The sequence below is a fragment of the Astatotilapia calliptera genome, chromosome 1, assembly GCF_964374335.1.
Source record: "Astatotilapia calliptera chromosome 1, fAstCal68.1, whole genome shotgun sequence".
NCBI classification, from domain to species: Eukaryota; Metazoa; Chordata; class Actinopteri; order Cichliformes; family Cichlidae; genus Astatotilapia; species Astatotilapia calliptera.
The window spans coordinates 22,466,698-22,491,113 of record NC_137422.1 but is presented as its reverse complement, the minus strand read 5'-3'; the positions used below and the strand labels follow the sequence as shown (position 1 = coordinate 22,491,113).

At 36.7% G+C, this 24,416-nt stretch overlaps 1 long non-coding RNA gene across 1 annotated transcript in view; it reads left to right on the top strand.

Annotated features, from left to right (window-relative positions):
* The first annotated feature begins 2,442 nt into the window (after positions 1 to 2,442).
* Positions 2,443 to 24,416, top strand: part of LOC145429452 (uncharacterized) — a 106,559-nt gene continuing 84,585 nt past the window's right edge. Inside the window, exons 1-2 of the long non-coding RNA XR_013909685.1 lie at positions 2,443 to 2,580; positions 2,969 to 3,116. This is a non-coding gene — a long non-coding RNA (uncharacterized LOC145429452). The remainder of the gene's footprint in view (positions 2,581 to 2,968; positions 3,117 to 24,416) is intronic.

Sequence of the window (24,416 nt, the reverse complement as noted above, 5' to 3'; positions counted from 1 at the left end):
CAAAACACTTTGTGGAGAATCTGACTTATAAATGCATCTGAAAGGCATAGAGAAACTGAGGCACATAAAGAATATCTTGAATACACACAGAAGTAAATGTCAACATTATAAAGTCCAGGAAGCATGCCAAGGAGAGCTTAGAAAAAAATATATAGAACCGACAATAAGTCATCCGCCTGCTGGCACAACACAGTTCTAGCTCAAAGTCATGTAGCTGTTGACTGTTCTGTACTTTTGTAATAATTCAAATTTAATTAAAGGCTTAAGGAGAAAATGGCCTGAGTTGATGGTATAATGAGTTGCCAAGGGACATATTTTTAATAATCTTATTTTGTAACAAAGATGTTACCAAGTCACATTCATATTATGAGAATTGCTTAGCCACTTTCTCTGGACGGATAATTCACACCAGCCCCGAGGAGTTCAGTCTTTTCTACAAGATGTATGACTAAACTGATGATTTTAGTTCACTCATCAGTATTAATTAACATCAACAAATCAAACTGTTCTTAACATCATTATATCCTACTCTAGTTTGTCTCCTTACTTCAACAAACAAATGTTTTAGAACTTCTGAAGCTTCATACTCAAACTAAAACTCAGACGAATACTATGTTTAGATAGTTCTAGCACTGATACAATGTAGATTTTATACAAGATATAGTATTACATTTATGAAATAATTCTTTAAATCATGAGAGATACTCAAAAAAATGTTGGATTCTTAAATTTTAGCCTCTGTGTGCCAGTGGACTGGCTAACTTACATCTGATGATAACTGCCAAAGATGTGATCTTTGATTTAATTATGGATCCTCACAGATGTAGACTGTGATGTAAACACAGATGTATTTATTTATGTGTATTAAACCATTACCCTGTCAACAAACCAGATCTGCTGTGCATTTCTAAAAGATGAGATTAGCAACCGCCCTTTGGACATAATTTGCACTATTGAAAATTGCATGGTGCCAGGGCAAAGAAAAGGCCAAAAAAGAAGGACTGCTGCAAAACCAACACAAATAAAGAGCCATCTGTTCCAGAAAATTGTCCTCTGAGTGATGATTACAGTCACTCTCTCAATCTTTTGCCACAAAACCACACAAAAATAGTCCGCATTCCATCTCTTGTTAATAAAGATTCATATTTTTAAATAAATGCTACATAATCACTCAGCCTTGAACAACTCAAGAAATGTTTCACATGATCTAAACGAAACATAATAAAATAAGTGATGTCTGGTGCATTCCAGTGACTTATTAAAATAGTTTTCACAGACTGTCATAATGTTTTAAATAAATACTTTCCATTAAAAGCTGATTTTCTATAAAATAAAACACTGTGTCATTCTGTGTAAATATAAGGAATAGCATCAGCAAAAACCACTTTTCTGGCAATTTTAATCTCTATTGATGATTAACATAGTATTTCTTGAAAATGCACCATTGTGTGGCTTACCTATTCTTGAATACATAAAATATATTATTCTAACTTTTCAATTAAAATAGAGAACAAATTTTACTGTTGAAAGTTGCCCAAAACTTATTTAATATTAGAATACAAAAAACCTCAGGGACTCCTTAACAAGGCCTGTCATTTTCCCCCAACAAAAAGAGTGCTGTTTGAGTTTTTTCCAAATTGAATCCATCGCAGACAGTATTTATTTGCATTTTAACCCAGCTTCTTTATACCTGCACAATATCTTTACATTTATAATTTTTTTAAATCAAATTTCGCGTGGCAAAATTGTCTGAAAAAGGTAAATCAAAGTAATCATAATTTCATGTATTGTATATATGAAAGATTATTTCTGCTACTGGAGCCATTGGAGGTTAGGGAATCACTAAGGGATAGTGCTGTACGATACATTTTAATGAACACCAACCAGACAGTGTTGACTCTTTCACTATCTACAATAACTAGCTAACACAGTAAAAATAAATAAATAAAAATCTTTCAACTTTTCTTGTATATTGACATAAATAAATATTGAGCCAATTGCATTAGTATGGATCCGATACTGTTGGTATCGATGCTATCGATATTCGGATCCATCTGCCCACCTCCACAAGTGTCAACCAATCACTTAAGGGTATCTCTAAGCTAGCGATAACTTGTCTCTAAAGCGACTTTCTCCGCTGTTGGCTCATACAAGCATTCATTCATTCATTTATTTGTTCATTTTCAGGCACAACAAATACCTATATTGAACACAAAATGCACAAAACAAAAAACAAAAATTGCCTGAAAAAGGAGTGGGACGAAGAAAACTTATTAAATCCCACCCCTATACTCACTCATCAACAAAAAAAAACAATAAACTTCCCGCAGCTATGCCCATCATTGCATACAGACCCATCAACAGCCCCGGGCACATACAAGTATCTAAACGGCAGCTCGCAAACAACAATTAGAGCCTTCATAACTGAATACAGAATATATACACTATAAATTGCATTAACCAAATAGCAGGTAAAAATATTGCGTCTGTTTTTATATTTGCATATTCACCAATCATCTCCCAATCACAGTTTTAATCTAAATCAAAGGCAATTGCAATTATGTGGCTAACATGTGCAGGGTAAGTCGGGCTAAGTTTTGTATGTTTGTTTGTCTTTCTCTCTTTAGCCAAATTGTTTCTCCCAGTGCTCAAATTTATTTGTAAATATAGCTAAACAACACTGCGGGAGAGGAGGGAGCGGGCTTTTCAATTTAAGAAAACAGGGAAGTGGTAGCCTGTAGCTTTTTCTGTCTCTAGTGTAGGGCTAGCAAACCTTTATTAGCTAATGGTAGATGGAACGAATGAGCTAGCTAAAGACACCTAGCTACATTTAATCTTGCACATGATTGAGATCAGCGGAAAAGTAATCCAAATGTGTATGAACTAATAACTGCACAAAATAATTGTTTTGAATGCAGTTTTTGGTATTTACCCTGCTACTTCAATCCAAATGAAAACCCCTTTTAAGGATGGACAGGGAGACCAATGAGGCCAGACAGGAGTCTCCATGGACTATGATGTTTGCAAACGATATACTGATCTGTATTGAGAGTGGGAAGCTAGTGGAAGATATCCTGGAGAAGTGGAGGGATGCTGTGGAGAGAAGAGGAATGACAGTAAGTAGAAGAAAGACAATGCATGTGTGAGCAAAGGTGATAAACGTAGATAAAGGTTGAAATAAGAGGGGTGGTCCAGTCAGTCGCCAAGGGACTCATCTGAAATTTGTAAAGTGACAAAACATGTAAAAACATGCTTAAAAAGGTCTTTCTCAGAGATAGCATGTGGTGGGTGTGAACAATATTATTAGGCTGCTTGCAGTTGTACTTAAAATCCACACATACAACTGACCTTGCAATACAAAGAAGGTATTTTGCAGGTTAATCAAAGGTTTTATGAGAAACGTTATTTTATTGCCATGTGTTTTGATTTTGTTTATTTTTATAAAGGTATTTTTAATGGATTAAACTTTACTTGACACATTTTGTTAAGTGACAGGTCCACCTGAAACTAGTTTGTCTGAAGTCTGCAAATGTAAACTCCATACCTGATTAAATTTTACCTCTAATACATTAACATCTCTTCACTATAAAGCTACCAAATACTTATAAGTAAGCATCCCTGGAAGCCTGTGCTCTTCCTGTTACTATTTCAAAGGGCAGTTTCCATATGTAGGCATAATTGTAAAGATATAGGCAGTCTTTGATTGACATTTGTAACTTCAGGCATGTTGGTTTATAGAATTGCAAAGTTAGTTTTCTAAAGTTAATGCTTCCTTATAATCATCCTAAATTTTCCAAGGTTAGGTGCTGATGTGTTGTTGTTTTCATCAATTTGGTGGTCTGCACACCTTGTCACCTGTGAATACCTTACTCTCTCAGTGGGATCACTCTAATCCAATCCCAAATATATTACTTGGTCCTCACTGAGATAAGGCATTCTGGGGAAAGTTAGTGTATCCATATGAATTAAATAGACAGCAGCTCTATCAAAATCAGGCAGTAGGTCAAGGCTACTCTGCAAGAGGATATGATGCAGTCAAACAGATTTTTTTCCCCATATAGCCTCTTCTTTACCCCCAGCCTGGGTTATTATTACTCACCCACACGGAAGACAATAACAACATCAGACTGTGCTGTCTGCATCTCCATCTGCAGCTTTATAATGATAGTGGGTGATGAGCCTTTGCTTTTTAATTCAGTGATTCTTTCACTTGAACACCACTCAGATGTCACTTATGTCACCACGATACTAAACATTCAGATAATTTGAACTTTAACCAATGTCACTACTGAACTTTTAAAACTTACCAATAAGAAACTGGGAAGCTCTACATGGATAACTTGGATGTGATTTTAGTTCTTTTGCATTTCTTTCACATTTCTTGATTTAAGATGTGCTCATGACAATGATTTCTTTGTCTAAACCAGAAGCTAGTAGAAATTACATGGACACTTTTAAAAGAATGTAAGCAGACCTAAATAAATTGTCAGATTTTCAGACTGTAGGTTTGGTGGTTTGGTTTATGATGTTTTCAGGAAAGCTGTGCCACACCTTAGATTAATTGTTGCCAGTAAAGAGGATGCCAAGTGAGCTTGGAGTGTGCGTGGCTCTTAGAAGGTCTCGGCATGTAATTAAAAACAACGGCGTGCAGAATAATGGCTGAGGCGAAAGTATGTTATTAAGGCCATTTATTGCAACAGATTCAGCTTCTTGGGACAGTTGAGAGCCCAGAGAAAGATTCCTAAGCATTTTCACGCCTCTGTAAGGACTGCTATTGACAAAAATATGTTTCGCATTTTCAAATATTAATGTTCACATGTGTGAGATGTTTCTTTTTAATTCAGTAAACATCACTGATATCCTAACACTATTTTAGTAGCTCCCCATCAAAAAAAGCAACATCTTGTGCAGGATGGTCTTTGGCATGTTGACCATAATAACCACGTAGATACTTCACAGTTAATCTCACACAGGAATACAGATAGACTTCACACATGATTGATTGAGAGTTTGAGAGTAATATAGATTTGAGCTCAGCTTTCATTTGGAAAAGCATAAACCCAGACTTTCAGTGCTCTGTGCTTTAACACAAATTTCTATTACAACGGTGATGAAACCTTAATGGCTCAGCTGGGTTTGTTGTTGTGTGTGCTAACAGCAAAAAAAGAAAAAAAAAAACTAAAAAAGTCCTGTGCAACAAAGATTGGCATAAGAATGCAAAATGGTAGCGCTTTAACAAAAAACATAACAATGAAAGTTGACTTTTTTTTTTGCAAGATTAATGAAATAATGATGGTAGATTTCATAAAAAGTGGGAAAAATACAATTGCGTAATGTTCTTTTGTCAAAATAAACAAGTAAAGGCAGAGGAAGTTGCTGCCATTCACTGCGATTTCTGCTAAATAATGCAGTGCATAGATAAAGCTGAGGTGACGAAATTGAGGCTGCAAAGGAGCTATGTGTACTTTCTGTTTTGTTTGGGATGCTGTGCTTGTCCACAGTGCTGCTCAAAGTCAGTGTGACACTGTGGTTGTTGCAGACTTTTTTTTTTGCCAGTATTACTATGGTAGCTTTGAATTAGGTTTGAGGGTTATTCTGCCTCCAGAAACAGGGGCACGAGCATGGAAGAAAGTGCTGCCTTTCAAATGTATTAATCTAGCACGTGGTTACTAAAAGGTAGTGTCTCTTGAAAGCATGACAGTTTCATCAGTGTTGTTTTACGAATAAGCATTGCTACATCAAAAAGCTTTTTGCCATTAGGGAAAATTCATTAAATATTTTCAGCTGTGAGGAAAACGTCCATTTTACCAAGTGCTTATGGGGGGGGGGGGAATAGAAACATGAAATATTAGTGATGGCAAAAAAAGTAATTTAAATTTATGTTTTCATTTTATTCATTATTACTTCTTCATATATAAATGTACAGAGGGAGAGAGAGTAAAGATGGTCTGATCGCTTGTGATTGTTTACAAACAAATTATGTCATAAATTGGTAGAGTTAAGTAATCATCAAATTAAGCAATTTAATCTGTAATTACATTTGATCCCAAAACGAAAGCTTTGCTCAACATTATGTTTGTTGTTCTGTTTTTTAAATTCTTTTTTTGGCACATGTTTTGAGGACAGCCAGAGACGGCTAAGATGAGAAGCTGTCCGTTTGTGGTCAGAGGATGTGGTAGACTGCTTGTGTTGTTTGATACTTGATCTGATGTTAATGTGCTGCTGTGTGTGTGGGATGGAGTAAGTTGAAAGAGGCAGAGGGGAAGATGGGCAGATAATCCCGTCTGCCTGATGAGATTGAATGCTGAGATTGATTGATCGCCTAATCATAGGAGGAAATGGGCCTGAAAATGAATGGGACTCTGCCCCTGCCTTGCTGTGGAGCTGGGGAGTTGGGTTGGAGGGGATGTTAGCTGCAGAAAGACATGGCCTTAATGTGCATGAGACCTGATTTCATTTGTGTCTGATATACAGTTATATGATCCTGGCTAAATGATCAAATAAAAAAGGAAGAGGGAGAACAGTGAAGGGGATGTAAATCAAGCTTTATTGCTGGAATATTACTTTTTCATCTCATCTGAAATGGATGCATTGAGAAAAGAGCAAGAATAAAAATTCATCATCAATGTAGAATTGATGGAACTGTGTGTCGGTGTAGAAACCCACTGTTGTGGATCTAGTTGACTGGCTAGTAATAGGCATTAGATTATAGGATTATATGAGGACTGTATGATTGGTTTTCAGTATTTTTGGCTTGGATTGATTTGCCTGGTCAAGTTGTTTACAGCTGGATTGGAGGTTTTTTAGAATATTTAAAAAGCTAACATGCTTCTGCATGTGTCACTCTCTCTTTGTCCTCACTGCCACTTACTAGCTCAATTGATGGCAAGAAATAGAAGTGGTCATTGTGTCTCTGCTTGAGAGCCTAATATGTACTAACCTACATTGCAGACACAAAGATAGCCATGTTATTTTATTTATTTTGGATGTTAACATTATTTCACTTTCACTGCACAGAAACAAACTTATTTCACAAAACCAAAAACTACTAGGGATCAAAATTATTAGCCACTATGATGCTAATAGTCAATTGTGTATCCTTCATGCTGGATAACAGCCTGGAGTCATTTGTTGTAGTTTTCAACAAGTCTCACAAACGTCTCCTGAGCAGTCCTAGCTCATTCTTCTTTGGTGAATCTCTCAAGCTTCTCCAGATTTGAGGATATTCTGGCATGGACCTTGGTCTTCAGTTCACCACACATATTTTTGATGAAATTCAACTCATGACTTTGTGCAGGCCAGTCAGTAACTTTCACTGTGGTCTTCTGGAGGTAGTTCTTCATCAGGAACAGGATATATTTGGGGTCGACCCAGTTTTGCTGCTGGCTGCTTGAGGATTTCTTTGAAAATCTTCACATATCCTTCTTCTTCATAATTGCTTCCACATTGACGAGATTCCCCTTTCACAGATACACTGAAACATCCCACAGCATAATAATCCCAGCACCATGCTTTACAGTGTGGACGGTGTGTTTTGGGTTATCCAACTCTCCCTTCTTTCTCCAAACATAATCGGTGTCTTTATTGCCAAAGAGCTCTAGTTTCATCTCATCTGACCAGAGGACGTGCTTCCAGTATGCATAACCTTTCTCCAGGTTGTTAATAGCATACTTCTGTTTGACAAGGTGTCTTTCCAGTTCTGGACACTTGGGAATGCTGTGCTAACTTTGTATATCCATCTCCTGCTTTGTGAGCATCCAGAAAAGTATAAACTGATATCTTTTTTTTTTTTTTTGGCCTGATTTTTGCTTAAGTGATAGCTCAAAACCTTCCTGAGGTTTTAACACTGTGTGCAAATTGGAAGATAACCCTAAATTTTTTTAACTTTATTTTACAAGCTTTGATCATTACAAAGTTAAAGCACAACCTTGCACAGCAGTGATTTGTGCTGTGGCTTCAAAAAAGGTCGTTGTTTTTTTTTAGGGAGCTAATAATATTGATGCTGGTCTTTTATATATATATATATATATATTTTTTTTTTTTTTAAGGAAATTGTTATTTTGTGCAAATTGAAATAACTTATGTTTTCTTAAGAAAACTGGTATGTTTAGAAATGCTGTGTTACTTGCTCTATTAAAAAAGCACTTAAACAAAAACTTACATCTTATAGGAAGGCTAATAATTTTATCCTCATCTGTATATCAAGGGGGAGTTTAGCTTTGTATTGTGAGGTTTCTTTCATTTTATGTAAGGCTGACATTTCAGAGTGAATACTGCCAGAAACTATTCATGTGCAATGCTTAATGTGTTAGATTAAGCCTGTCATTAAGGCAGAATTAAACCAACAAGTTTGCCATGTTGTTTAAGTTTTACCAATTGTCAGTATGCTTGTCCACCCCTTTAGAGATGCTTTGTAAAGCAAATACCTCTCACAGTTGGAGCATTTGTGACAATTTTCCATCTCGTTATCAAAAGAGTCATTTTCTTTCTTTTTTGTAACTTAATTTAACACTTGAATGATAAATATGTTTTGCAGATAACAAAATCCTGCATAGGAATTATCAATGTCATAAGTGTTTTTCAAAACTGTGTAGGTGTAGCAGAATGTGACTGTTATTATGTCACTGTAGCTATAAATTGTTGGTCTTTTGTTCAGATTCATTACATGGTATATTTACCAGTCAATAAATCATTAAAGCTGGCTGTCTATTGATGTAGCTTTACTTTGGTGGAGTGCAAAACAGCACCAACTAGACAGGACATAGCCACGAGACTGGTGTCAGGCATCACAATGTTGAGAGAGCATGCTTTAGTGTGCCTGTAGATGTTTCATAACATATTTGGACTTACTAGTTTACAATGCTATTAAACACCCAAAGTTTCAGAAGACAACATGAATTGAGATATGTAATGAGATAGATAAAATCAAATAACATTGACTATTTATCGATTTGATATCTTGAATTTCTAGCTGATTGTTGCAGATACTAGTTTAGTTACTTTAATTTGAGCAAGTGTTCTTTCTCTGAAGTGTTTTCTTTACTTTAATTTGCTTAGCTCTGTTTTGGTCTCCACCATCGTCTAAGGAAAATAAAGCAAAACATTTAGCTTTAAAATAAAAAATAAATTAATTAGTGCTGAGATCTAATCAGAGCAGAGATATAGCTCTAATCTGAAGGTTTTTTTTTTTTTTAAAGAATAAATAATCAAGAATAAATGTCAATATAATGCTAAAATGCCAAAATTGGAAAAAATAAAGACAAAAAGCAACTGACACAGTCGATAGGTGTGTTATGTTTGTATTCCTGTGTGTGTGTGCATGCGTGCTTTATTTTAATATATCTTTGCCAGGATCTCTAAGCTAAGCATAAACCTAGTTTTGACCCTCCTCTTTGTCTCCCTCTAGTGTGGTGGTTGCATTTTGGTAGTGACTGATTAGGAAGTTGCTGTGATCCTGAGCTCGAAGCCTGATAGCGGGATGACAAACAGTAATATGAGCAGCCTACACAAAGAAGTAGAGAATCTGCGGACTACTTGATCAATGGCATTGATCAGGGAGTCAATCGTCAACTCTATATTCTACTGTGTTTACTTTCTCCCACTGCTGCTGTTAAACTGAGCATGCTCTAAGCGGCCACCATAGAGACCCTCTAAAAGCTGGCCTCACACCCGTCATTGATTGACACACTGATTATCTTGGGAGCTGTTGACACCACACTTGTTAGCCATCTTAAACATTTATGATGATGGGGAGTGGTAGCTCTGTGTTACGCACTTTACTGGGCTAGAGGGAGAGACAGACATTAATTTTAAAGCTTTTAGTTTAATGTGGTTTGCTTTACTAACTTTTAATCAAAAAAACATCCAGATTGTTATTTGTGATGGACCAACACTTTGAGTTATATCTGTAGATAGTTTGTAAAAGTGATATCATGCATTGACTTGTGTGTTTTCCTTGATTGCCAACATAGAAACGGAAGTATATTTTAAATCTAAGCAATAGATGGGCTGCGAATAAAGCCTTTTAGTCATCCCTTCAGGATTTTAGGAAATGTGCTTATTTTCAACGTTGATAAAAGCAAACTGAGTGATTTTGTGTCAGTTTAAGTAGGCATTAAGGTTTTGCAGTTGTGTCTGATTTGTTAATGTTTTCCTCTACTTTTGTCTTTGATATAAAATTCAAAGAGATTCTTTTGTCCTTTTACTTAAATTAGGCTTTTTCTGTTCCTATTTTCCTATGAAATTCAAACTTCATTATACAGAAAAACACACAAAGCGATATTCTATTTGGTAGCCAAGCCGTACAATAGGACTGTACTAACTGAATGAGATATGCATAAGGTTGCTTAATTCTGGCATTGTTTTAAGACAAGCTGACAGTTTATACAGATGATTTATGATCAGACATCTCTGCCTAACCAGAATAATTCAGATTGTTTTGAATGTTTTTATGTTTTACTGTCAGTTGTCATTGGGGTTAATATTTTGAGGAATTGTTAACAGTGGATACCTAAACATATCATCTCATTCAGATGTCCAGAGTTCCCAGGATGAACTGCAGACTTGTTTGTTCTTCTGTCCTTATTTACTGTTGGTTACCATTTTGTACAATTTGTGCAAAGTAATTAATAGATAGTTTCTGCAACTTCCTCTGGCTTAATTGCACAAACTCTTTATCTTAGGCATTCAGTAACTGTCTTTGCTGTACGGACAAGTGCCTCTGATAGAGATACCGTCCCTGCTTGATTTTCCACATAGATGATTTTCTCATATCGGTTTGGCAGCCTCAGACAGACTAGAGGTCCTTTTATGGGTCTGTGTTTTTGGTCGTTATCGCTATTTTTACCTTCAGTTCCTTCATATTCCTTCCAGTTTCCCAAGGCCTCTTGTGGTTGGTCAGCACATTGAAAAGTGCGGTGCCTCTTTACAAGATTGTCCTTAATCTTTTGCCAACCATGTCACCTCGAAATGTGTGGAGGCTGATATGATAATGATGTGGACCAGTCCAGGGTATTAGAGTTAAGCTGGGTGATTAGGCCTCACATCGATTACTCTATCATTCAGCACTGGCCTTGTCTGGGCATCTAGGAGAGAGGTGAATTGGGTAGTGGTGGGGTAGCAGGGGATTGACAGCCATCCTGGAATAAGGAATGAGTGAATCGCAAATGTACATCAAACCTAAATATGTTTTAAACCATACAAGATGGGTATAAAAAATAGTCTTCTTTCACTGTTACTGATTCCATGCTTAGACAAACTTGTGTTTTTGGAACTTAAGCTGCCTAGTATTAAGAAATTCCTTCTACTCTGTTTAAGTAGTAATTTAAGTAGGTTGCTATTCTCAAGAAGATCCTCCTGTATTTTTATGCCTATGTTAAATTTTCTGTATTTGCAGAATCAAACTCGATTAGTGAATGAAACATCACATTACATAACGTATGCAAATGGAACGATGTTATCGTATCATGTTTGACAGCATTTTCATTATAGTGCATTAAATTATATTCCAGTACTTGGCTCATCAAGCCTTCCTAGAAGCACTGAGTAGAGTTCACAGGGACAGGGATAGTGTATTGAAATAGACAGTCAAACAGTAGAAATAAAAAGGGGGGAAAATAAAGAATTTGTGGCTGTAGATGGAATTTATAAGAGAAATATGGGCAAGGAAGTGTTGAAACAGGAGAGATGAAACAGGCAAGAAAAGGTTAGGACCCTTGCCTTGCCTGAACACTCTGAGGCTTTTAATCCCGGAACAAAGTCATTAGGGTTCGCAGCTACAGAAGAGGCCAATTAAAAGCAGAGTGTAGGCATAAGTCGGGAGAAAGGCATCATTTGCTGTAGAAACCCAAGCCTTTTATCAGACCAGTGGGAGCCTTCCCTTATTCACCCAGAGAATCAGAAGGCCTGTCAGACATTTCTTGGAGATGTTTTTACTTCAAATAATTCACTTTCACTTAGAAATAGGGCAGTGGTGAGGAGCGGGAGATGGTTCAGATTATCTAAAGGCCACCAAAAATCATGGCATGACCGTGTTTGTCCTGTACAGTACTGATAATGTATATTAGAAGATGCTAAAAAAGCATAAAAAACAAAATGAAGCAATATTGACTAAAAAATATGAATGTTTTCCTTTATGTTTAACTGTGTTATTTGTTTGTTTTAAATATATTTGGTCATTAAAAACTGTAATGCTATTATTCATGTAGTGCGATTAACAGTTGTGAAGATTCACACACCCCATTCCTCTTGTAAATTGACTGTGTACTTACAGACACTACTACACATGGTAAAGAAATCCTCAATTATCCCTCACAAAGCTCCATTTTACTCCAATTAGCTACTAAATCCATCTGTGTGGTGATTTAATGCAAGGATTGAGTGGAGGGTGAGGCCTTGAACTGGACTTCCTTGTTTACTGAAATAATTGATATTATCAGATTCTTGGTGATTAATGGGCTTACTTACATATACCAGGGCTTAGCAGCTCTGCTGTAATGTAAAACTGGAAGAATTATAGTATTTATGTCCCTGGAGTCAGCTAATTATTGTACTAAGTTTTGCCTTCTTGTGGAGTAAAGACTAATGAAAGATTGGAGAATGTAAAAATTTTAACAGTGGATTTTCTTTTTGTAATCCATCATTATTATCTACCCCTGAAATTTGCTACAGTGTTTACTTCATCATTCCAGAACTAAGCAAGATGCTGGCACAAACTCCACAAGTCCTCGCTAAAATGTTACCGTTTACAGCCAGGCGGAACTGAAGTAACACTGGGTAGAAGTTGTAAACAGTATAAAAGATGGACATTGCTTCTGCGTCTAAAAAAGTGAAACAAATGTAATGGTTTAAAATGCTTTAAACATGCATTCTTTTTAACGGCCACTGGGGGCGATACATGTAGTTGCATAAAGACATCTGGTCATGTAGAAAGTTGTGGCAAAACAGCAGTCTGATTTGACATCTCTGAACAATTCAGGTCAAAGTGAATTAATAATTAACTCTGTTTTGATTGACCCACCTCTTCTCAGCACGTCCAGTTTTGAAACATAAAGATGGCAACAATGGAAACTCTAAATAAAAACAGAATGCAGTAAGTTGCAGATCGTTTAAAACTTACATTTAATTGAAAATAGTACAGAGATGTGACCAGAAACATGTTTCAAAAACACTGGAACAAGGACAACAAAAGACTGTACTGGTTAGCATTTGAGCAATGAGTAACAGCTTTAATTGTAAAACTACCAAGATTTTAGGGATTTCATCATGTGTGGCACATAAAATTAGCAAAAGACTCAGAGAAATCTCTGTGTGCACGGGTCACGGCTGAAAACCAACTGAATGGCTATTTTTTATTTTTTTTTTCACATCTTCATTTGCTACTGTATGGAAAACGGATCTAATTCTGTAGAGCATATTAATGCATGGGCACATGAACATTTCTTAAAATCATTGTCAGCAATTATGGGCTCTGAAACAGACTGAATTTGTAATAGAAATGTCCTAACTTTTTAAAATTATTTGCTGTGCTTTTCTTTGTTTACATTTTACACAGAATCCCAACTTTTTGGAAAATGCTGCATACTCATTGACATAGAAGTCATATGTATTGACCACAAATGCATCAGAGCAAAGAGCAAGTACTTGGCAGTATAAATTACACATTCCTATTTAATATTTTGTTAATACAGAGAAATTAATGTTGTTCAATAGAAACTTTTTTTTATCTTTGAAACCGTGATTTATGATCTAGTTATAAATCATTTGAATTATTTGGTATCGTTTAGGATTGTGATATACTGTTGTGCAGCCCTTGAATTATTGAGTACGTTTCATTATTTAAAAGTGCACTGGATACAGCATTCGGCATCGGACTGCATACCGTCATGTAGACATACTATACATTAAACCCTTTCTCTGGATGAAAGGCTTTGGGCTGAAGGGAGAGCAGGTTATAGGAGTTAAATGAATACATAAAAACTGCGTAAATTGCACCAGGTTCATACCACCATGGGAGATACAGTATGAGGGTGGATGAGATGAGCCAACAGTCTTTCTCAGCTAGCAGATCCTCCTGAGAACTATTAATAATAAAACAACATGCTGGTTTATACAGATTCACATATCATAAAAATGGCTTTTAGTACTTGTTACAAACCTTTACCTGTCTGTTTCGCTTATAGTTGTTCAGGATTTTGTGAAAGGCACAGTAGGGATGAGGGTAGGGTGGTTCTTTGACCTGAATGGGTAAATACTCCCCATGAGTTATTGGTGTTGGGTGTATTCGATTGATTATGTGTGGGACTATATGGCAAGGATATTGGCAGTGCATTGGTCTGATCGTACTTGCTACACAGACCTGGTTGGATTGTTTTCCTTGTGATGGACTGCCGAAGAATCTTTACAGTCAGAACCTCTCTGGTGTTTTTTGGCACAGTGTAAGCATACAGTATGTGAAATAAGAAAACAAAGTTGGCACAGGATATGGTACATTGCAAATAATAATTTGTCTGCTGAATACCGTAGAATGGTTAAGTGGAGAATATTTGACTTCATTTCAGAATATAAGAGGGAACTCTGTCTGAATTCAGCTAGCAAACCCTAAATAGAAGACTGAACCATCATTCTCTACCTTCCTGTCCATCCTCCATTAATTGCATTGCTGACTGATAGAGCATTCTGTAACTGCGTCTGCCTCTTTTGCTGCTTCTTTTTTATGTCTCGTTTTGGTTCCTTTTCCTCTTCTGCTCAGCTTCTGTCGCTTTCTTTGTTTCTCTCTGTAGACTGTGAGCTGATATAATCCTTTGAAAAGGTAATGATCCCACTGTGTTGAGATTATGTATGTGTGCTGCACAGTGTAATGGCCTGGCTTTTTATTGCCTGCTGCATACTAATCCCACAACTGAAGGAATGAGATGACACCTGCAGTGAGCTGTGTGTGAGCAGCAGCCTCACATGAAAGAATGGCCATTAAAAATGATCAAAGAAATTACTGCACTTGGCTGCACAACATTGCTCTCACTCCTGGCTAGGTGTACATCTCTCTGCTCCAACATGCGCATGCACAGTCATGCACTCACATGCATACATGGACTCACACTAATTAGTATCTCAGCCTGATGGATATTCTCCAAGTGATCCTCTGTGGAAATGTCTTGTGCATAGTTGCCTTAGGGTCTCTGTGGTTGATGCACCCACGCTTGCAGATAGGAAATGGAGGACATACAGGAGTTCAAGCTGAGGAGTCTTTTCTTCATACCCTTATCACAAATTATTCATTGATCAACGCAAGATTTAACTAGACATTTGCCTGTGTGGTCTTTTGTTATAAGTTTAGCAATATTTTCTGTTTTTCTGACTGTTGTTGTTGGTTCATAAGGAGTAAAATAATGTAATAGTTTTAAAGCAGATTGAAGTACTAAAATAGATTTGCAGAACAATTGTTTCTGATTTATTCCCTGGTGCAGTCTGCCATTGCCCTCTTCACCAGATGTAGCACTTTGACTTGCACCTTACACTCTGGGTTTGGCACCAGGTCTTATCAATTGGCCTCCATTATAAGCTAGTGGATGACATTTTCTGCAGCTGGTCTATTGTCTCACAGCAGTTTCACTTTTTGCACCAAGCCACACCGGTAAATATATACTAATAAACATATTTCACATACAAAAAGGGGGACTATTTTGCTTAATTTTAGGTCCCTATTTTGATTTTTGGATTTTGCCACTCTCACTTTAAGCCAACTTTTCTCTGATTGGCTGTCCCTTGCAAACAGAAGGTTTAAACAGTAGGTGGGTGAGGCTAATTACCTCATTGGAATATGTATTCTTGACCACATTAAGGATGCTCCCACCCTATGACATCATAACAAATCCAAGGGTAGAATTAACTGTCAGAAAATAAGCATTAGAGTGTGAAGCCTGAGCTTTTGGCCCTCATACATATGCGGACTTAATATGCAATATCTAATATATACACTTGCTGGACACATTTATTAGGTATATCTGTTCAACTCCTTATTAATGCAAACCTCTAATTGGCCAGTCACTTGGCAGCCGGTCTGTGCATTTAGACATGTAGATGTGGTCAAGAGGACCAGCTAAACTTTAAACCAATTAGAATGGAGAGGAAAGATGATTTAGGAGTATTTGATTGTGGTGTGGTTGTTGGTGCCAGATGTGCATTTTTCAGAAAATGCTGAGCTACTGGGGTTTTCCCAAACAACCATCTCTAGAGTTTATAGAGTTATCTGAAAAAGAAATTATACAGTTAGCATCAAAAATCCCTTGTTGATGCCAAAGATATGAGGAGAACTGCCAGAGTGCTTCAAGTAGATAAGTGGGCAGTAACTGAGGTAACTACTTGTTGCAACCAAGGTATGCAGAAGGTATGCTGCAACATTTGGATGGTGGGGTCAGAATTAGGTTAAAAAAACATAAAAGCATAGATCCATCCTGCTCTGTATCAATGGTTAAAGATGCTGCTGGTGGTGTAACGGTAGCACACTTTAAGCTTCTTATTACCAATTAAGCATTGTTTAAACAACACAACCATGTTTATCTCTTTTACAAATAAACTCTATGTATAACTAGAGAATTTGTTCCTTGCTGGCCAGTAGAAAGAATGCAGCTTTAACTTTTCTGACCTGTGCACTATTTCCATCCTTCACATACAGTCTATGGTTTGTAAAGAACATAAAGATTTTTGGCTTCAGATATATATGCATAATAAGTAATAGCATAAAAGCCTCACTGTAACTTTGTTAATAGTCTGCTCTTAAATAGAAACCTCCACTTAATATGCTATTAAAATCGACACTTTTAGAAATGATAGGAAGGGTCTCACAAGTGGCAAGTAGTTTCCAAGAATTAAGAAACTGCCCTTGGAGACTAACAGAAAGAGTCAATTTTCATTGTAATTATGAATGATTATTGCAGTATATATGACTTTTCCCCCCTGCATTTAACATGGGTCTATCAGAGCAGAGAGAAAGTGGTTATTACAGGGATCCACTTTACTGAGAGATTCTTTTCTCACTAGTCCTCCTTTCTTCCCATTAGCCCCTTCCTTTCTCTCCCTTAGCGGTCCATTTTAGAACCATGCGGCTGCGGCATGTGGGTAATTTCACTGCCTATTCATGTGTTGGAGGGCAAGGATTCCTCCTCCATTAGGTAGTGTCATCTTGTGATGTATGATGTATGCACAGAAAGGCAGTTCAATGTTTATTCATGACTTTGAAGGCAATGGCTCAGCTAAGTCCTCTGATTTCCTTTTAAGGAACAAAACTACGTAAGATTGAGACTTCAGTTTAAAGGCATACAGACCATCCTGCAGTTCCTGAGTTTCTCTCTCTCTCTCGCTCTCTCTCTCTCTCTGTCACACACAGACGCATGCTCTCTTTCTCATCTCTCGCCCACAGCTCCATTTTTTTAAATCTCTTTTAAATTCTCCCTCGATATTTTTTCTGTCAGATTTAATTTATTTGACCCTTAGAAAAAAGATCACATGCAGTTATTTCCTTCTGATTTTACCAGACTGTCTCACCATCTTGCCTCTGTACTTAACTAAGAACTTTGATGAAGAGATGAATTTAGATCATTTTTTTATAGTAGGCTGGCATGTTAATGAGACTAAAAGACCTTGTGAACACACACACACATACACACGCTCAGTATATTGGGTATGTGGAACAGATACGCTCATATAGACTTTTATCCTACTATGAACACCGCTACACAAAGAATAAAATCTGCAAGCTGTCACAAACACAGATTTAAAGCTTGTACATAACTCAAACTCCAGATTCAGTGTTTGATTAAGTAATCATAATTCAAAACTTGTTTTCGTATTTGCCTTGTAAATGATTCCTCAATGGTAATAAAAGCACATCCATTGATCATACCAGGACAACTCCACGCAGGACTTTGATGGGACTCCTCCTATGAGTAAATGGTATCTATTAATATTCTCAGTGACCATCGTTCCAAAAGCACATGAATCATAATGGTTGTATGTGGAAGCTGCTGCTCAAGAGGTCTCAGACACACATATTTGTGATGATTAGTCATGCAATTTAGTTGTGTGTGTTTATTTGAATTTTGTTTCAGGCTAAAATCCTGTCAAGGCTAGAGACTAGTGGCAACTGTCAAGTGGCATGATTTTGGTAAATTACTATCAGGTCTCCACACACAGAGGAGGTGGGAATGCAATATGTAGCCCGTGAACACTGCAGAACGTAGACCTGTTTACTTGGCTTTGAATGTTCAACATGCCCCATGGTTGATTAGCTAAAATGCAGTATTATCCTGTTACATTTTTGGGAATGCATTTCAGCAAGAGTGAGGCAAATGGCTGCAATTTGTATTGAACATTTGTTATACGGTACTAATAACCACACTCTTGCCTTGAGTTATGCATATTCTATCCTTTTATGATAAATAATGCAAATGTGGCAACCTCTGCAAATGCCTGAGAAAATGAGGTGGAAGGGAGGGAGAGGCCAAGGGAGTGAAGGAGAGAGTTGAGAATGAGAGAGCAGGGGCTAGCATAACTAACTGATTGTTGTGCTGTCAAATTGATTTGCATGAAAAAGGCTGGTCTAATTGCAACACTTAACTGCAGTGTATTGATAATACACTGCAGGATCACAAAAGGACACTGAGGAGCTTTTATTAAGACGGATTTCCAGGGTGTCTTTGAGAGGTGCACTACCAGCCTGTGTTTCTGTGGGGGCCATTCGAAGCTTTATGACCCCAACCCGTGTTCTGCCTGACATTATATATCCATCATGCATGTGTACATATCGCTGTCTCAGCATCTATTGCCATATAAATCATCTTTATTTTTTAACTTATTAAGTAAACCTGAAGCTCAGATATTTTTTTAAAATTAATTTTCCTTCAAAAGAGGCAGTTTTGTTATAGAAATGGTGCAGAAAGACCCTACAACTATACAGCAACAATGATGGCTTTTGGTATTCATCAAATGTGCAGAGAAGCCAAACTTTATGACCACTTGTGTAGTTGGTCAAGTAAACTTGCTGAACTTGTTGATGCATGGAGTTTGCATGGAATTAGCGAAATTTCAGTGCCACTGAGTACCTGTTGGATTTGCTTTTACTTCCAGTAATGTGTGATACAACTCTAAATGCATGAAATAATGACACAATATAGAGGGGAAAAAAGTGTTAGGTAATGTGGGGTTAAAGGTCTTTGGGGATACGAAATACTGACATTATATTTTCAAATAAACAAGTTACCCTTGTTCTTTGAACTGCCAGCTTTCTGGGAAACAACGATAATACAGATTCAGTTTCAGACAGCAGGATAAAAGAACATCATGTAGAAATGTATAGAATAAACATTAATGTTTAACATTAAAACAAGCAGCTTATTTTAGTAGCCTCTCAAAAATACAGTCATGAGTTTGTAAAGGGCTACTTCACCAGATGTGAAAAAGTTCTCAATACTGAGAAAGTTTGAAATCCTTTGAGAAGGAAGAGCTAAAGGTTTAACATTTTTAACTGCAGTTGTACAGCTGTTCATTTTGCCTCTGCAACTTGTGTATAATACTCATATCTGGATGCCACCGCACATTAAAACACACCTATGTGCTTTTACTGACCATTGCTAAATGGCAAACTTGCAACATTTAAACATTAAACACAGCTACTACGTCGCACCACTTATACCATCAGTTAACCACCCTTTAGTTAAAAAAGGAAAAACAGGCAGAGGTCATATTGTAGTAAAAAAAAAAAAAGCATCTATTAAACACCCCAACATTTGGCACAAGTGTGTCTAGCTCACATCCGACCTGACTTGGGTTAAATATAAAGATTGGCGCAAAGTCAAGGTGCATAAAGGAGCTTAATAGCAGCTTAATACCATCACTGCTTTGGAAAAGATTTACCAGTAAGACATCGCCTTAAAACTAGCCAAGGCTCTGTCAGAATGACTAAAATGTATCATGTCACATATTGTTGATGGAGATGCTGCATGTTTATTAGTATAAAAATATACTAGTGGTCGCCTTCTGGTTCAAAGCAACCAAATTTACTTTATCCGGGAATTTAAGACTGCATTGTTGCTTGGCATCAAGAATCCTCTTGTGTTTGTGTCACCCATGTGGTTGGCAGCAGGATATCTGTTGAATGCACTGACTGAGAAGCTGTTTAAATGGTTTGCAGTCTTGGTGCACAGCAGGTGTATGCCAGCATGGTAATGATGTGGACCCACAGTTATTTGTGTGTGAAAGGGTAAGGCTGTGGAGAAGTTGGGTGGTGTTTAGCACAGGGCTTCCTCGTGCTGCCAAAGGCAATACTTCCTTTTCTTCCCTTGATTTCCATCTTTAATAATAAATGATGGATGTTTCAAATTGTGAAACCGCTGGGAAAATCCAATTTAATCCTGGGCCTTGTAGGCTTGTATCAAAGGCTCTTATTTAGCTTTAATATTTGCAATGGCGCCTCAAAGTGAATGATGTAATGTACCGTTTCATAATGGTTTGTATGTGGTTTTAACAAACCGTGCTGTTGTTGATTTAAACTGTGTTCTAAATAAACTGTTTTATTTTTAATTATTTTAACTGATTCTCTTTGTACATGTGTAGCTAGAGTGGAAATTGATATATTTGAGCTGTCTATTAACTGCCTAACATGTGAAAGTCACTGTCACATATTTTTGGCCGTAACTCAAAACAAAGAAGATACCAAGCTTTTATGTTTTTGCAGCTAGTTATTACTTTATTAATTACATGGTATAAACTGTTAACTCTCATTAAAATATTAGTTTACTATAGTCATTATATACTACTATAGTCAGTTATTAATGAGCTGTAATGTATAGTGCTGCCAAAATAAAGGATAGAAGTCTCTTATTTATAACCCATTCAGGACCTTGGCTATGACATTTGCAGTGAGGTGAATCTTCTTTATTTACTGAACTAATTGTGTATAGTTTTCAGGGTTGGTCAAGTCAGCACGAGCATAGATTGGGTTTAAGGTTCATACTGCATTCAAAAAAAAGTCCAAGGTGCTTACTTTATGTCTTTATGCTAGCAATGTGTCAAGGCATAGATTAAGGCAAGGTTGAAAGGCATTTTTTATGAAAAGGATAAAATCAATTTCTTATACTGAGCGCTTAGAAGAACACTATGCTCACCTTACAAGAAGTCCAGAGCAAAGAGAGCTTTGGAGGTGACAAATAACCTCACTCACTTAATTTCTGAAGCTATCTAAAGAATTGGGAAATTGTACTGGAAAGACCAACAATGATCCATTAATTGGGCCTAGTATCTTTTGAAAAGAAGTTCATTACTTTCCCTTTGGAACTGTTTTCACACGTGTATTGCGCACAGAGTCCAATTTGTTTTAGTAAGAATTTGTTCTATGGAACAAAGTCTTTGTGATATCCAGTACAATTACTTTTCTATCAGAAGGGTGACATAGATCTTCAAGGAAAAGCAAGAGAGTTGGCTCTAGCTGTTTTGGACTGTGGGAGGCAGAGTACCTACAGAACCCACACAAACATTGAGGGGAAAATGCGAACTTCACACAGAAAGATGGTGGATTCGAATCAGGAACTTCTCGCTGCGACACAACAGTGCTAACCACTGTTCCACCATGCTGCCCCAACCGGGTTCATAGTACTCCTTGTTTTGGTCTGATTTTGCACATCTTTCTTATTGTAAAGTAAAAATATTACTAAAAGGCTTTGGATAAGATGAGGTCCAGCTGTTGAGTTCCTGTGGAGGTTGACCAATATTCTACCATGTTATTGACCAAATTGTGAATTATATGGAAAAGAAAATTCCGTTTTGATCAATTGATTGAAACTTCCTCCCAGAGCTTAGACACAAGTAAGCAAATCTATGGAAGGTTATGAGAAGTAAAAGGCATAAAAGACTGTTAGCTTTGAAAGGCATATTTTCTCTTTTTGTTCTGGCCCTAACTGAAGCAATTCTACAGATTTGTACTGAAAACATTGGTTAATGTCATTGGCTTGTGGGAATAAGAATGAAAATGGACCTCAAGGTCCCTATTATAAGCCTCTTGTGTCAGTTGCTTTCAAACAAGGCCTTCATCTACAGTATTTCCATTCCCTCCTTCTTTCCTTTGCAACCTTTATATAAGCTTGCCTCTAATGTATGTGAGGAACAGGCTTTGTGCTATAGTCCTCTGCTCAGGTTTAGTGAGTTGCATGAACAATGTATACTTTAAATATTTTTTAATATGACTTACAAGAGACAATTAACCTTCCACTGCTCGTGTCAACTTCTAAACAGCAAGATTGTGTAAATGTTGACCTAATCCTAATCAATAATTTACTGGAGAGCCATACACATATATACTCTACATTTACTTGTCTGTTTTAAAAGCATTAGGTTGAATATCAGACAGCTCTATTCAAAAATACTCTTCTTTACTGATATTAGTAAATTGACTAATGTACTACTGTACTAATGCAGCTGCAGATTTATATGGTCTTGCTCAGGAAAAAAATGGGTCCTACTTTTTTTTTTTTTTTTTTTTTTTTGAGCTGTTCTCATAACCTTAGCACTAAGATTGGCCAAAAAGTCTTGAAGAAATGTCTTTTTCAGTCCAATTAAATCTGTCATTGCCCTTTAGCCATAAAGTGTGGAGGCAGCAGATTTTTTCACTGCCAGCAGAGGTCATGTTCATGTGTGCTTGCCTAGCTCTATTCTTATAAGTGCTTTTTTGCCTTTTTCTCATCACATTCACAGGCTCAGCTCATTTTGAGTAGGAGGGACAGGGGAGATTTCAACCAGACAGGTTGTCTCTAGACAGTACAGTAAATTGTGAATAACATGTAATTTCTAAGGGTTCTCAGTGTCACAGGCTCATAGTGTTTTAGCTGGACTTCAGTATTATTAGAGGAGTATGGCGTGCCGAAAAGGGAACATCTCGTTCTAGCAAAACTATGGATGTCTATCCAACGTGCTGAGTTTAGGAAGATCTGCTTTCTAGACATAGCCTTATTCTGATGTGTTATCAGAATGGATGGAGTCAGAGGAACAAATTTAACCAGAATCAGTATATTTTACTGCTGACAGATAAATTGATACAAGAAAACTTGAGTAAAAGAGGTGGAGGAAGGGAGATACAGCTGCTTTAGGCCCAGAACAAATAATTGTAATCTGGGAATAAAAAAGGCAGTTTTAAGGCAAAAGTAAGCTGCAGTATTTGGCTGTTGTCATTGTCAAAATTCAGAATCATTATTATGAAAGTCACCTTATGTATATTTATTATTTTCAGTATTTATGTCCTGCTGTATGTTTTCCCTTGATTGGCCACTTGCAGTTGCTACACTTGACTGACACACAGCATGCATATTTTTATCAATTTAACCCTTAACCTAATACTTAAATCCAGAGCAGTCTTTTTATCTACCCTGGGGGTGGGAGCTCATTATTAAATTTGAACTAACCCAAGTTTACTATCCTTGTTGATACACGTAGTTTGGAACTTTGTTTGCAACCAAAGCTATAGCTGCAAGTTTTTGTTTCAGTAAGAATACCTTTGCCACAACATGGAGAGTCCTCTTTAAGAAATGAACTAGAACTAAACAGATTTATTTCTTAGCTCTAACTTCTTGAACCTAGTAAATGGTAAATCTTGATTGTACCACCTGGGATAACAGTTACACTAATTACACTATTAAAGTTGAAAGAATTTACACGCTTTTAACTCTCAGTGGTGTGACACTGTTTATTTCTGAGTTCTTAAAGAACATTTTGACCCTGAAACGGTTGTTATGTGACATGTAACAAGCAGATGTAATTTGTTGTTCTTTTTATATCTCTGGCCCCTGCTCTTTGCAGACTCTGTCTGACATGGTTGTTATTTGCATTTAGATCTATGTAAAAGCATTTCAGCATATTAAAAGGTTTTATTTTTTGGAGGGAAAAAAAAAAGAATAATTCTGATTATTTATGTTGATATAAATAACATATTTTTAGGAGCCAAAAATGATGTATAAACATACAAAAACTAAGTTATGTTTAAAGGGAAAGTGATGGGGTTATTAATTTACTTTTCATGAAAGCACTTCACTAATTACTTGGTAACTTGGTGTGAAACACTGTTTGATGCTGTTATAGTTGATGTACTACAAAATATTGTAAAAAATTAAATTATAAAAAGCGATTCTTCTGAACAACCTACAGTCATGTGAAAAAGGTTTTCACAGGACTCATAGAAAACAAAGTACACCTGGTGATTCAGTAGCTTGTACAACCTATAGCACCAAAACATGAAGCAATATTTTTCTGTATGACTTTATCAATCTCTCACATAATTCTAGAGAAATGTTGCCCAGTTCTTCTTTACAAAATTGTTTCAGGTCAGTGATATTTGCTGGCATAATTATACACAGCTCTCTTAAGATGACAAAACAGTA